Source organism: Strix aluco, chromosome W (genome assembly GCF_031877795.1).
Source record: "Strix aluco isolate bStrAlu1 chromosome W, bStrAlu1.hap1, whole genome shotgun sequence".
In the NCBI taxonomy this organism is placed as follows: domain Eukaryota; kingdom Metazoa; phylum Chordata; class Aves; order Strigiformes; family Strigidae; genus Strix; species Strix aluco.
Window position 1 is genome coordinate 29,182,566 of NC_133970.1, and position 13,084 is coordinate 29,195,649.

Here is a 13,084-nt window from a genome sequence, read left to right on the forward strand (position 1 = left end):
CCTACTATGATCCCAGCAGGGTGGTATATCTTAATTGTAGATCTGAAAGACTGGTTTTTACCCTTCCATTAGCAGAACAAGATAAAAACAAATTTGCTTTTTCAATTCCTGTCATGAACCACACAGAGCCCATGAAACGCTATCAGTGGAAAGTGTTACCTCAAGGCATGAAAAATTCTCCCACAATTTGTCAATGGTTTGTAGTTCAAGCGCTCTCAGGCCTGCGAGAACAACACCCTGATTCTTATTGTTATCATTATATGGATGATTCTTCTTGCAGTATCTGACCTGACCCTGTTGGATGACATGGAACGATCAGCATTATGTCATCTTAAACAATATGGGTTGGTTGTGGCTCCAGAAAAGGTTCAACGTACAAGTCCTTGGTTATACCTAGGTGCAAAAATATTGGATCAGACTGTAGCTCCACAGCCAGTAACGCTGAATAGGGAAGTAAAAAATCTCAATGACATCCAAAAGCTGTTGGGAGCAATTCATTGGGTTAGGCCCTATTTAGGATTGACATCTTCTCAATTGAGCCCCCTAATGGAATTATTGACAGGGGATTCTGATATTTGTGCACCGAGACGGTTAACCAAGGAAGCACATCAGGTACTCGATGAGGTAGAAAGAGCAATACAGAACAAATATGTTTATCGCCTGGAACTAACAGAAGTTGTGCAAGTTTTTGTTTTAACAGATCACACGATTCCATATGCATTACTTTGTCAATGGAATGAAACCTGGACGGATCCTCTATGTGTGCTGGAATGGACGTTTTTACCCTATCGATTCAAAAAGACAGCACCAAGCATTTTTGAATTGGTGGCTCACTTGATAATTAAAACACGGACCCGTTGCCTTGAACTTGTGGGACGGGATCCAGCAACCATTGTTATTCCAATTCAAGCTGAATATTTTGAGTGGTGCCTACCAAATAACATGGTACTACAATCTGCATTGGCAGATTTTCAAGGACAAATAAAATATCACCTCCCCAGCCACCCAGTGTTGAAACTGGTGCGCAGAATTTCGATTGGGAACAAGCGGCTACATTCCACGAAGCCAGTGGAAGGGTTAACTGTGTTTACAGATGGATCAGGAAAACCAGGAAAGGCAGCTGTAATGTGGTTTGTGAATGGTGAGTGGCACAATATTGTCACAGAACAGCAAGGCTCGCCGCAGATTGTAGAACTTAGAGCGGTAACCGAGGCCTTCCACAGATTTCCAGAACCTTTTAATTTGGTTACAGATTCTGCTTATGTTGCAGGATTGGTTCAGCAGTTAGAAAAAGCAATCATCAAACAGGTGGACAATGAAAAATTGTTTAATTTGTTACGGTTCTTGTGGGAATTGATCCAAAAACGTGCGAATCCCTATTATGTGTTGCACATTTGTAGTCACAGTACCCTACCAGGATTTTTAGCAGAAGGCAATGCACGGGCTGACAGGATTGTGTCTATAGCCGTGGTGCCAAATACTCTGCAACAAGCCCAATCATCACATCAATTTTTTCATCAAGGTGCCAGAGCATTACAGACAGTTTCATCTTACAGCTACAGAGGCCAGAGCCATTGTAGCATCATGTCCTGATTGCTGGGGACAGCAAGTGCCGTATTCTTATGGGGTGAACCCCAGGGGGTTACAGGTGTTGCAAATCTGGCAAACAGACATTACACACATTGCAGAGTTTGGAAGGTTGAAGTATGTACATGTTTCCATTGATACTTTTTCACATGCAATGTTTGCCTCCGCACATGCAGGGGAAAAAGCCAGAGATGCCATTCGACACTGGCAAAAGGCGTTTTCTGTTTTGGGTGTCCCTGAAACAGTAAAAAACCGACAACGGCCCTGCATATGTCTCCAGACCGGTTTGGGAATTTCTACATAGATGGGGGATTCAACATATTACTGGCATCCCACATTCCCCTACGGGACAGGCAATTGTTGAACGTGCCCATGGTACCGTAAAACGCCTGCTTCAAAACCAAAAAGGGGGAATGGAAGGGGAGCCCCCAGAGGCCTGGTTGGCAAAGGCCATTTATGTATTAAACTTTTTAACCATGCCCGAGCAAGGGTTGGTCCCTCCCATTGAGAGACATTTTGCCTCTTTTTCTTCAACTCAGGAGGTACGGGGAACTGCCTTGGTGCGTGTTAAGGATTTACAGACGGGGCAATGGTCTCAGCCTTATAACCTAATCACCTGGGACATGGGTATGCTTGTGTCTCCACAGAACATGGGCCGTGTTGGTACCCTGCCCATTGTATTTGTCCTGTTATGGCTGTTGACTGATGTTGATAGTGTTAGGCATGCTACATTACAAAATAGAGCCACAATAGATTTTTTGTTATTAGCCCAAGGACATGGTTGTGAAGACTTTGAAGGAATGTGTTGTATGAATTTGTCAGATCACTCGGAATCAATACATAAAAGTATCCAGCTTCTGAAAGAAGGAGTGAAGAAGTTACAGGCAAATGATGGATGGGATTGGTTGAATAACTTGTTTAAAGGATGGGGACTATCAGGGTGGTTGTTATCTTTGATAAAAACTGGGTTGTTGCTTTTGTTCATCATTGTAGTTGTGTTATTAATGTTGCCATGTCTTGTGTCTCTGTTGCAAAGGGCCCTGCAGCGGGCAGCACAAGCTATTTTTGTAGAACAAATACAAAAAGGGGGAATTATGGGAGACCTCGGCTGGTCTGAGGGATCAGAATGTAAGTTTGATATTGACCTTGAGCAGATAACCATGTACCCTTAAGAGGCTTGAAAGTCCCGAGAAGAGCTGAGTAAACAAGAGTAAGGAACTACCAGACCGGAACTGCCTGACCGCAAGGAAAGGAAGGTTATCGAGGTTGCGACAGAGAAGAGGTCATCCAATCATGAACTGTTAGTCTCTAATTAAACCAATCATATATGGACACATACTCTTAATAAAGTTATAAAAAGGCTTGTTAGAACAATAAAGTAGCCATTTTGCACAATTCAGTGTTTGTCGTGTCTGTCTCAACAGCGACAACTAATATTTTATCCTCTTAGTACTTGAGTGAAGAAAAAAAAAATTGCCTGCCTCAGGGTTTATGTTACTTTTTTGGCAAGTTTTTTAGTGGAAAGAGAAGATAAATGTATATCAAGTCATCAGTTCAGGTTGTTGGGACACAAGGTGTGAAATTCCAGTCTCTACCTCCATGTCTATATTCCACAGTGACTTTATTCCATGAAAGAGCAAAAGGATTCAGGCCTGAAAGAATTCTTAAAGTAATGAAGCATAAAAAATACATCCCTGCTTGAAAAGATGGGAATCTTTTGATTGTATTTATCTATGTTGAAGCAGCTTGTTGTAAATGTCAAATTCTCATAAGACGATACAGGTAATAGGAGAGTGGGGAGTATTTCTTTTCTAAATTTGAAAGATTCTATTTTTGGAGGCTGTTCTGTGGTTAAAAAGACTTGCAGTAAAATGCTGAATCAGACTACTGATTTAAAAATTATGTAATCCATGTATGTCTCAGGAAAATCAATATGTTTCATGTAAAATTAAATTCAAGCAACCTTTCTCTTCTTTTATGTTAATGATACTCAATAATTTGTTTGGAGCTTTCATATTCATTTGTTTTTTTTTCAACCTGTACAAGAAAATTACTTTGACTTTTGTTAGAATCAAGTTATTTTTCTGTATTTTCCCAATGTCATCTGATATCCTCCAATAGCATGATGAAAACAATACATTATCTGTCTGCTTAATGCTTGTATTCATCTTCCAAGCATTAAGCAACAGTAAGCAAAGCCAGAGATCTCACTGAGGAATGACAGATACATGACAGATGTATCCCCAATTCTTTTAAACTGTTTTGTATTGGGGTTAAAGACAGGAATAAAACTGCTATCTCACTGTTTCTGCTGATGCAATTTAACCTGTTTTTGATAGAAATTTCTACACTTTATATGAAACCTCTGTTCTATACTCAACTTTTTTTTTTTATAAAAGACTATAGGCAAGACTCTACATCATACAACAGTTGTTTCACACAGTAATTTCCAACTTTTTGTAGCTGAAGCAAAGCATAACTTTTAAAGAAACATTCAGTCTTGATTTTAAAAAGTAACTCATGAAGAGCCTATCACAGCTCTTACCAATCTACTGCCTAATTACCTTGACTGTCAAACTGTATGCACCTTATTTTCAATTTGCCTTTTCCTAGCTTTAGATCACAGCCATGTAGGTCTTTAGTCCCCACTACATTAAAAAGAGTCAAATTGCACTTTTTCTTCCTGTACAGACACTTAGGGATCAAGTTGCCTCTCAATGTTCTTTAAAGTGATTCAGCTGGGTTCTTAAAAGCACTTTATTTTTAGCAAGAGTTATACAGGGAGCTCATGTTTAACTAGAAAAAGTCACCTCTAGAGCCTTTTCAAAGCTACAGGTTCTCTGCATAGTCTCTGTTCTTTTTGTGTTTTAACCCAATTCTACAGCATATCGACAATATAACGGATGTAATTGAAAAATGTGTTTTGCTAAGTTGCTAAGTTCCATCCTCATCATTATTTTGCCCCAATGATCACTATAGTTTCCAAGTGTTGATTTTTTATTTCTTCCAGAACACTGGTAAAAATACTGAATACTAGAAGTTAATACCTGCAAGGACCCACTAAAAATAAGTACAGGCAAAGATGCTTCTCAGGCATAGTGCATTGTTGTGCCTGAATGTTATACACATGGAAGGGCTTGTATTAACATACCTGCAGGTAGGACTGGAGCCTTGAATGTTGTAAGGAACTGAAGGAAGTAATGCCTCAAACATTCATCGACACAGAAAACCTCAGGGACAAATTATGGCATTTGTGATTAGTCTAAAGAATGAATTATCTGCCGAGGGAAGCACAGGGTGTATCGAAGGGTGCATGGCTCCGCTCCCTTGCAGTTGTGTAACCAAATTCCTTAGATAAGCCTTGAAGGGAGGAGAGGTAGACTGAGTAAAACCATATGTTTGGGTTAATGCCTACACTTTAATTTACAACTATAGCCTCAAAGAAGAGCTAAAAGAGTGATAAGAAAGATAAACAACTGACACCAGATGGAGCTAATGGCTGGATAATTGCCCAAGAAACAAAAACTGAGGAAAAGGTAAAGGTGGTAGGGGGAGATCGTGACCACCGACTCAGTTGGACAAAAGGGTTAATGTACCCCATTCCCCCCCAACGCATGCTCCACCTTTTCCCCATCTCTCATGGAAATGAACTCATGGAATACCTGCCTCTCTTTGTCTAGTATGGTAATCAGCTGATAAGATGAATTTAAAAGGTGACAGAAAACTTTGCTGTGTGTGCACCCACCACCCAAGATTACCGGACCTGAGACAACGCTGGATCCTTGGGTGGTGATCCCTTCCCTTCCCTTCCCTTCCCTTCCCTTCCCTTCCCTTCCCTTCCCTTCCCTTCCCTTCCCTTCCCTTCCCTTCCCTTCCCTTCCCTTCCCTTCCCTTCCCTTCCCTTCCCTTCCCTTCCCTTCCCTTCCCTTCCCTTCCCTTCCCTTCCCTTCCCTTCCCTTCCCTTCCCTTCCCATTTGTAAGAGACCACATTACTTATTGTCCTTTTCCAAGTTTAAATTGTTTTCTGCCACAAGTAAAACATTTTAACCAGTCGTTTGGTGTTGTTTCACCTTAATTTAACCCGAGGGGATCACAGAACTGTTGTGACTCTCTGGGCTTCCAGTCCGGGTCATGACAAATATATAACTAATGCAAAAGGGTAGTGAGGGGAATAATGCAGGGTGTCTTGGGAGATTAGTTTCCTTTTAAGAATGGTTAAGTAAATAGAGAGAAAATTCATGTGATTTGCCAGCAAATAAGTTAAGTCTGCCTCAAGGCAGGTTTAGTTTGCACAATGAAAGTATTTCAATAAATAAGCATATATCCACACACTTTTATAATGAATTTTAAAAGTGTGAACATTTGAGCCAAAATGTTTCTGTCCCCATTTTTGGCTGATTCCATCATTTAGCTTGGCTAAAATAATCCCTTATATTGCTTGCATTTAGTACATAACAGAGGTCCCATATTGTATGTATAGAAGAAAGGATATATCGCAGCATTTTACTGCAAGCACATATCCCCCTCAATAAACTCTACAGAATTAAATGCAGAAATCACACACACTGTTTTTATGAACTGAACCATACGTTTCTTTATGGGTAGCAGATGTGGCGTTACCTTGCCAGTGTTGGGATTTCATGACATGTTGACTCTTTGTTCTCATTTTGATTACAGGAAAACTGCAGCTCTTAATTATCAGACCTTTTAATAGCTAAACAAATACACACACAGAGAAATGAGAAACAGGCATGACAGTGGTATCAGTATGATAAACTGCAGGCTATGGTGATAAACTGGAAAGGCACCATAAATCATGTTTAAGCACCTTTTGCTTACTTCGCATTCTGTTCAGTGTGGAGACTAACCCTAACGTGCCCAAACAGCTGAGTTTATCCACTATTAATATATGGCAGTGCATTGGGAGTCTTCTGAAAGACATATTCAAGGAGTTAGTGATCTTGAGCGTGCCATGTCTGCTCTGTTGGGCCTTGTACTTAAGGCTTGAGAAGCCAATAGATTAGCATGAGTAGCCACTGTAAGGGAATCTGCTGGAGTGTCCCATGCTGGCTTGTGCTGCATGCTGATGGATGTTATGACAGAGATAACATGCCAACTTGTCAGGAGGAGATATATAAATTGGTTTGTCGCACAAAATAAAATGCACCATGGCATGGGAGGGAGGATGAACCTCTCCACAGACAGGATCTGTGCATCGTGCCATCTGAAAATCCATAAGGGGTCTGTCCAATGATGCACAAATGCAGGGTACCCAGCATCTGAAGGCATGTGAGGTTTACTCACTATCTATATTCCTCTTTTTTTCTACCTTATTAAAACAGCCATTTCATTAAACCTGTTGTTGTTGGGCCTTTGTTATCAAGATCCATAAAGAACCCTGTATCATCTCTCTCACCTCACACACACACAGAAGAACAGTAAGGCACTTTCAAATTTTTCTGAACAGAAATGCCATTGGACAGCTTCCATCATGAGGCAAGAACTACTCTATAAAACTGGGAGACATATTACTAAATACGATACAATGAACCAGGGCCCAAATTCACAACCAGATTGCACTTTGTAAAATCCCAAAGTGTGCAAAACCCTAACCAGTCTACAACTGTGTTTCACATTCAGGTTTAAAGAAAGCAAAGTATATATTCTCCAGCAGGATTTTTCAGCATACTAGCTTCCTCCACCACCCTCAGCTGGGCAGGTCTACTTTCTCCATATTCTCTGGCCTTACTGCCCCTTTCCCTCCAGAGCTGAAACTTCAGGTTTTAGTCCTCATGGAACAAAAGAAATCAGTCCCATAAGAATAGCCACTGTAGCACAGAGAAGAGTATATATGAAGTACTGAAATCAATAAATCAACAAGACCATATGAGAACTCATAAAAAAGAATTTGCAGCAACAGGCTTTAAAGTGTAAAGCTGGAAATGTAGCCTTTCTCTTTTAGACTGTCCTGGTAACATAAAAGGGCTGTAAATGATGTCTGGAGAACAGCCTAGTTGAACAGTTTCCAAAATGTCTCCATGCTAGTTCTTTTCCAGGCTTTAGTATAGGGAGAGTGCCAGGGAAGAGAAAAGAGGGGAAATAGCTGAAATGTGTTGCTCTCTGGCTATCCTTCATCCATCTTGGAGAAAACATTGGATGCCAGTACATACAAAGGTGAAGGGCTGCCCTAAACTGATCTTCAAGACAGAGCAGCTCCTGGCTGCTTGAAGAATAACAAGTGTAAGACGAAGCTGAAAATAATTGATTTTTTTTTCTTCAAGTAATCTGATTAAATTTAAACGATGTAGTTGTTGTTTAATACCTGTCTCCTTATCACATTCCAAAGCACTGAAAATTCTCTGGACATACAAAAAAGAATTGCATAGCTATGCTCATAGTCTATTGTGGGAGGCATCAGCCTGTCAGCCCTGCACAGCCCCTGAGAAGCATCAAGGCTTTGATGAGAAACAGGCCTTGGGAGAAAGATAAGAAACTGCCGAGTTGTGCCAAGGTGGCAGGGAAAAACAACGGACAGCTGCAACACTGAACTGTGGAAAAGTACTGAACTGTGAGAAGTTACCGCCGCGTGAACAGCGCGTGAACGAGAGGGTGATTGGTCTGCACAGTGCGTGTGAGAGTGGTCTTATGCTGATAGGAGAAAAGGTTGATAACTGTCTAATTGCTGATTTGCTTATTATGAAGTAAGAGCTTTGGTGAGAGCATAAGTATGTACTATTGGAAGAATAAACGGCTTTGCTTGTTATAACTCTCATAGAGTTGTGCAGGTCCGATATCCTCCCGCAACAAATGGTGACCCCGATGTCCCAGGACAGAGCGCAGAAGACGCCACGGGAGGATCCCCGATTGGAGGTACTGTCTGCAGCGGGGTGTGACAGGGAGGATGGAAAACAGTCGATCGACGGAAACTCACCCGGGAGAGGTGATCAATCGGGGGCAGCATGGGGCAGAACAAGTCCACAGAGGAGACGGCCACTGTCAGACTCCTGCTGCATATACTCTCTAAGAGAGGGATAACTTATAAGGAAACTTCTGTACGAAGGTTACTTAAATGGTGCAGAAACCACGGCTATCCTGCTGATACCCTCACAGCCTTTGAACCAGCAAAATGGGCTGAAATAGGTGAACAGTTGTGGGATGCCATTTCCAAGGGGGATCAGCATGCCAGTGAGCTAGCGACCACTTGGAAGTTGGTTTCGGACACTCTTAAAGTGCAGAGTTGGCGGCGGCAGCCCTGGGCCTCCCCGAGCCCCCCCGCTGCGGAGTGACTGCCTGCGGCCATCTGGCACCGCACGATCGTCCGTCCCACCTCCCCCGAACACCAAAAGCGGCAGTTTTTACAGAAGGTGCTGACACTGTGATGCGGAGTCCCTTGTCCATTCTAAAAGGACTAACTTTAAACCTTTCTGATGGTCAGTGCACTAAAGGCTTGATTTAAAAACAAAGAAGGGGGAATTTTCTGGACGCACCACATAATCAACAAGCAATGGCTTTATATATTCTTAATGGTGTTTTGATGTTTGTAGTATTTGTCATTTGATGTTGTGTGAGTAATAAGTGTAAGGGCCCCTTTGTGTGGGTGTGTGACTGTTCTGCGGGTGTGAGGCGCAGCCCAGCTGCAGCTGCGGAGTGCGGAGTTCTCTGACCCGCAGTTCCGTTATCCCGCGAGGGAAGAGCCGCAGAGGAACGAAGCGCAGGGCAGACTCTGTACCAGTGGGGGGGTAGTGCAGGACCAGTGAACATTCCTTAGTACAGAGCGCCCTAGTGCCCGCCCGCTGGGTCACTGGTGCTGCCTGTTTGTTCGGGCTCAGTGTTTGAAGTGTCACAGGTGAAATATCTCCTCTAGCGGGAGGCAGTAATTCTGTGATAATTGTTGTCTTGAATTTAGGTGCATACTCTGTGGGGAGAGGGCACCCTTGTACCATCTGCCTGAGGGGGATATTGTCAGCTTAATCAGGTAGCGTTTTAAGGTAAAGTAGACGAGATGGGAAGCGGCCAGAGTGGGGGAATAGTCAAAAAGAGTCCCCTAGGCTGTATTTTAAAACGCTGGAAGAAGATAGGGGGACCTCCAGGCTCAAGTGTGAATAAAAAGACACTAATAAAATATTGCAATCAGTGGTGGTTTATAATAATTTAGTCGATACCAATCAGGTGTGGATCTAGCAGCCTCCGAGTCGGTAACATCATTAAATACCATGGTATCATTGATACCAACAGGAGTATATAGACTGTTGGGAAACGAAAAAAAAAAAAAGAAGAAAAAAAAAGAGTGCATTATGAAAGGTAGGCAGCACCTACTATTCCTTGCTGGTCAGGAACCTGTGTGTATCATTGTTCCGGTTACTATGCACATGTTACAGTGGCTAATACAAATGTCTTTGAGCAAGCTCAGCTTTCACATGCAATTTTTCCACCAAAACGCCAGGGCAATACAAAACCAGTTTTCTTTATCAAGGCCTCAGGCTAAAGACATCATTGCCACTTGCCCTGAATGCCAGAAGGACTCCCTCTCTTCAACAGCTAGTGGTGTCAACCCTCGGGGACTCACCTCCTCAGAATTATGGCAATCTGACGTCACTCACTTTGCTGCATTTGGATCGTTAAAATATGTACATGTGTCTGTTGATACCTTTTCTGGAGCAGTGTTTGCGTCCTGCCATACAGTGGGGAGTCAAGCATCTGACCGGCATTCCCCACTCACCGACCGGACAGGCCGTTGTGGAGCGTACGCATGGCACGCTAAAGTGTCTATTGCAACAACAAAAAGGGGGAGATGGAGGGTATCAATCTACACCTCACGAAAGGCTAAATAAGGCATTATATACCATGAACTTTTTAAACATTTCCCCTGTCTCACAGGTGCCACCAATATTGCATCACTTCTCATCACAGATACCAGATCAACAAGAAGTCCAGGGCAAGGCTCAAGTGTTAGCAAAAAACCTGGAAAGTGGTAACTGGGAAGGACCATATCCTTTAATAACCCGGGGAAGAGGTTATGCTTGTGTCTCCACAGGTCACAGTCCCCGGTGGTTACCGACAAGGTGTGTGCGACCATACCTGAGGCGTGAGAGGCAGCTTTTGGTGGACACTCAGGAGCCGGCTGTGGGTGCTGTGGGTGCCCCTGTGCCGACAGTTTGCGGTCTCTTCGACTGATCATTTAAGCAGAATGTATGGGCAATGCTTGCTGCTGCAATAGGACAAAATACACTATCTCTGTCCTTAATCACACTACAGTTGCCAACTCTTTTAAGAGAAAATGCTGACAGTAATTGCAACTCCTTAATGAAATATATAGGCTTACTAGTCACTAGTGAAAGATGCAGCTTAGACAAAATGTAGTTATTAATAAGGATGAAATGCTGTAAGAATGTGTGTATTCAACTTCCTTTGTTTAGCAATATTAAGAATTAAGAACCCAAGTGTTTAACCTTATTAGAAACTCCCTTGGTTTTCCCCCTTGAGTGGTGGCCAGGCTCTGGGTGGAACCCAACAGGAGGATGAGATCAGATGTTTCCGCTCAAAGAAAGTTGCCAGTTATTTTGGCCTGCTGATTTAGAGGCTGGACCTGCTTGCAGCGATGTTGGATGCCTCACCTACGGATGGACGCATCGCGTAGGATTTCTGGTTTGCGAGGAAGGGCACTCTAAATTCTCGCTGCATCCAGGGTTCCCCAGCAATTGCGGATCTGAATGTTAGTACCCCATTAAGTAAGTGTGCTATTCTGTATTTTCCTTACTGTTTATTTTGTAGTACTTAGTCATATCCTTTAATTATTAGCATTGAAACCAGCCTACTCTTTTCAACTAGTAACTGTAGCTGCTGTATTGTTTTTAGCATTCTGTGGAACTATTTTAAGTATGCTGTGTTTTTTGAAGTTTGCCTAAACCTTAATTGATAAAGCTCTGAAACAAGTCTTGCAGGTGCAGCTGCAAAACAAAGAAGGGGGAGATGTGGGAGGCATCGGCCTGTCAGCCCTGCACAGCCCCTGAGAAGCAGCAAGGCTTTGATGAGAAACAGGCCTTGGGAGAAAGATAAGAAACTGCTGAGTTGTGCCAAGGTGGCAGGGGAAAACAACGGGCAGCTGCAACACTGAACTGTGGAAAAGTACTGAACTGTGAGAAGTTACCGCTGCGTGAACAGCGCGTGAACAAGAAGGTGATTGGTCTGCACAGCGCGTGTGAGAGTGGTCTTATGCTGATAGGAGAAAAGGTTGAGAGCTGTCTAATTGCTGATTTGCTAATTATGAAGTAAGAGCTTTAATGATAGCATAAGTATGTACTATTGGAAAAATAAACGGCTTTGCTTGTTATAACTCTCATAGAGTTGTGCAGGTCCGATATCCTCCCGCAAAAGTCTATGGTTACTTTTCCCAATATATTTAATGAATACCCCTTTTAGTGTACTGGAAACTTTGTTCTGCATTTGCTGGTACAATTAACATCACATGGCTAAGATATCAAGACAAAGTGTTAATTTAGCCTTAGTGATAAGTAATTTCCAATACATTAGGAACATTCGGGTCTAATTTGACTAGCTGTTTATACTGTGATGCATCCCAGAATGTGGTTTGCCCTCTTGGCTGCCAGGGCACACTGCTGACTCATACTGAGCCTGCTGTCAACCAGCACCCCCAGATCCCTTTCTGCAGGGCTGCTCTACAGCCACTCCTCTCCCAGTCTATACTTGTGCCCAGCATTACTCCATCCCAGGTGCAGAATCCAGCATTTGTTCTTGCTAAATTTCATGCCACTGATGATTGCCCAATGTTCTGATCTATCCAGATCCCTCTGCAAGGCCTCTCGTCCCTCAAGAGAATCAACAGCACCTCCCAGTTTGGTATCGTCAGCAAACTTGCTAAGGGTGCATTCAACTCCTGCATCCAGATCATTGATAAAAATATTGAACAGAACCAGCCCTAGGATTGAGCCCCGAGGAACACTGCTGGTGACTGGTTGCCAGCCAGATGTAGCCCCATGAGAGTTTTTTATTAAAGGGTTTCCACCTATTTTGACATGAGGTCCCATGAGAAGGATTATATTCAGTATTCATGCATATATTTTTGTCATTGTATACTATATCTATTTCAAAATGGATCTCAAGGCTGAAAGTTTCAGTAGGTCTACAAGGACCTCATAACCAGCAAATAGAAGTAAGCACTTACTCCTGTGAGTAGGTGCCTTTGAAAGCCTCAATATCCACTTCTTTTGAAGTGCTCATTCTGAAATTTGTGAATGAATCTGAACTGTGCAGTGGGAATTAAAAACAGATGAATGACTATAGCCTTAAAAATTCTAGTTCTTAAGTAAACAAATGTGAAGTCTGAGCACTTTACCTATATGCACAGGAGCACAATGCAATTTCTTTCTTCTGTATAAAGGAATCTAGTTCTGTAAACACTGTTTTCCTTATGGGTAGAATAAAAAATACAAAGCAAAGAAAAACAACATGGAAATAAATTCTTAGGCCCTATATCAGC

General features: G+C 42.5%; 1 protein-coding gene across 4 annotated transcripts in view; it reads right to left on the reverse strand.

Annotated features, from left to right (window-relative positions):
- The window catches only part of LOC141917749 (proprotein convertase subtilisin/kexin type 5-like), a 256,235-nt gene that overhangs the window by 31,386 nt on the left and 211,765 nt on the right, over positions 1 to 13,084 (reverse strand). The gene's annotated exons all lie outside the window — the stretch shown is intronic.